This window comes from Sturnus vulgaris, unplaced genomic scaffold (genome assembly GCF_052056855.1).
Source record: "Sturnus vulgaris isolate bStuVul1 unplaced genomic scaffold, bStuVul1.hap1 Scaffold_157, whole genome shotgun sequence".
Taxonomy (NCBI): domain Eukaryota; kingdom Metazoa; phylum Chordata; class Aves; order Passeriformes; family Sturnidae; genus Sturnus; species Sturnus vulgaris.
Window position 1 is genome coordinate 7,220,001 of NW_028276074.1, and position 2,500 is coordinate 7,222,500.

General features: G+C 78.5%; 1 non-coding gene across 1 annotated transcript in view; it reads left to right on the plus strand.

Moving 5' to 3' along the window:
- The first annotated feature begins 2,486 nt into the window (after positions 1–2,486).
- The window catches only part of LOC148218892 (5.8S ribosomal RNA), a 153-nt gene continuing 139 nt past the window's right edge, over positions 2,487–2,500 (plus strand). The window contains exon 1 of the ribosomal RNA XR_015800103.1: positions 2,487–2,500. This exon is cut by the window's right edge and continues 139 nt beyond it. This is a non-coding gene — a ribosomal RNA (5.8S ribosomal RNA).

A 2,500-nucleotide genomic window follows, 5' to 3' on the forward strand; every position in this document is an offset into this window, starting at 1 on the left:
GTTCTTCCGGGCCCGGTTCCCCTTTGGCGCGCGAGAGCCGCCCGCGTGCGCGGGAGGGAGGGGTGCTCGGCACGGCCCCTCCCGGAGGCGCACCCGCCCCCCTTCCGTCGTCTCTTCGCCCGCCGGGCGACGGCCGGCCGTCCGGCCGTCGCGCGCAACGGCGGCCGATGGCGCAAGGCGATGGCCAACGTGTGTAAAAAGGGTGCGCGCGGGAAGGCCTTCGGGGCTCGGAGGAGGCGGCTCCTCCGGCCCTTCCCCAGAGCGCGGGGGGGGACGCGGGGCTTTGCCGCCCGGCAAAATCCCGCTCTCCTTGGCCGAGCGGCCTCCTCGCGCGGCAGAGGAGCTCCCGAGGGCCGGGCTCCGGCAGTTCCGGGTCGCGCCTCCAGGGGGAGCGCGCACGTGCGCGAGCCGCCGCCGGGTGGCGCGGCGGCGACGGTCCGCACCGTCGTCGCCGTGGCCTCTCTCGGCCGGGGGTGTGCGAGGTTTCTCGGTGGCTGGGCCGTGTTCCCCGCGCCGGCGGGGCGGCCCGAGCCGCGGTGGTCCTCTCGGGCGCAGCGCCGGGCTACTGAGGGAAACCCCGGGCCCCGAGAAGGATTGCCGCGGTGATGGCAGCGGACGTCGGGCGCGCCCCCGCCGGTGGACGCTCCCCCGAGGGTGGCAGCGGGGGAGGCACCCCGGCGGGGCCATGCAGGTCGTTTCCCTCACCCCAGGGCCAGGTACCTAGCGCTTCGCGCCTCGGCGGTCTCCTGCCGGTTTCCCTCGGCGTCGTCAAACGCCTGTTGGGGGCCGAAAGGGCCGCCGAGCCGGGCGGAGGTTTAAAGACTCGGGCGGCCCGGCACGGCCCCGCCGCGGCGGCGGCGGCGGTGGCGGCGGCGGCAGCGGGTGTCGGGCGGTGGCGGCGCGGGGCGCCATCGAGGGGTGGGGAGCTACTCCCGCCGATCCCCTGCGGTGGCGTGTCCGTCGCGACCGGCCGCGCTCGCCGTCGTCGGCGTCCCGCCGCGCTTGCCCGCGCGCGGGGGCCACCCGTGCCGGGCCGGGGAAGGGGCGCCCTGCCCCCCCCTCTCTGCGGCCCGGTCTCGGCGGAGAGGCCGCGGCGCGCGATCGGCCGCGGGGGGCCGACCCCGCTGGCCTCTGCGATGCGGGGCGACGCCGGCAGAGGGCGCGCGCTCTCTGCCTTACCTACCTCAGCTGCGGGGTTGCGGCCGCCGGGGCCCGCCGCGCTCTCTCGCTCTTTCTCCTTAGCCGCCGCCGCGGGCTCGCGGGCGGCGCCGCGTCAGGCGCGACCGCGCGCCTCTCGCCTCGACGGCCTTGTCGCCTCGAACCGCACCGCGGCGGCGCCGGCCGCCGGCCACCCCTGACTCGGAGCGCTGTCCCCGCCCGTTGGGGCGCAGCGCTCGGCCGGCTCCTCCATCGCCGGAGGTCCGGCGGGCGCGGGCGACCCCGTGCCGAGCGGCGGCGTCGCCGCTCGGCGAGTGTCCCCGCCCCCCCCGGGGGGGGGGGACGGTCGGCCGCGAGGCGCCCGCCTTCACCGGCGGCCGTCCCGGCCCGGGCCCCGCCCGTCCGCTTCCCCGTCGCCCTTCCCGGCCGCGTGTGGGCCAAAAAAAAGGGGAGGCGTGCGGGGCGGCCGCGGGGGCCGCTTCCCCGTCCGGTCCCCGAGTGGAAACGAGGGGAGCGGGCGGTGCCCCCCGGCTCAGCCGCCGTACGCCTGCCCGCTGGGCGCGTGCTCGCGGAAGGGCAGCTCGGCGGTGCGAAGCGGCGGCGGTCCCGGGAGTGCGGCCGCGGGTGGCGGAGGGGTTTTGCCGAGCGGCAGACCTCGGGCGCTCCGCGATGCCGGCTCGGGTCTCGGCGGCGTCCCGCCTCCGGCGCCGGTGGCGGAGCGCGGCCCGCCGGGCGTTCGCCTTCCGGCGGGCAAGCGGTCCCGCGCCAGGGGTTGCGCCGGCGGAACGGTCCCGCCGCCGCGTGGCGTTTCGGGCGACGTTCAGGGGCCGCTGGCGGGAGAGCCGGCCCCCGCGTTTTGGCGCGGCGGCGTTCCGCGAGTCGGCGGAGCGGTGAAAAGGAGAAGCCAGGGAGTGAGCCGGGAGCGGCGGGGGCCGGCGGTCGCGCCCCCGGCCCGCGAACGCGTAGTCGTCCCGTGATCGAGAGGCCGGGCGGGCCACCGTGCCCCCCGCGGTCCGGCGCGTTGCCGCACAAGCCCCTCCGCGCGGAGGTCGGGCCGAGCCCGGGCGCCTGGGCCGCCTCCGAAGGACGGCACGCGAGGCGGCGTCTCCCCTCGCGGGGGGAGGCGGTCGGGGGCGCGGGCCCCTCCGCCTTTCTTTGGCCGACCTTCGGAGCGTTGCGCGGGGTTTCTCTTTTTTGCCCCGCGCTTTCTCCTCCTCCTCCTCCGTTTGTGTGTGCTCGTACGGTCGAAGCGGGGCGCGCGGGGGCGCGCGCGTCCCTGCAGAAACAGAAAAGGGGCCGCTTCACGCGAGCGGTCCCGAAAGCCAGACAACTCTTAGCGGTG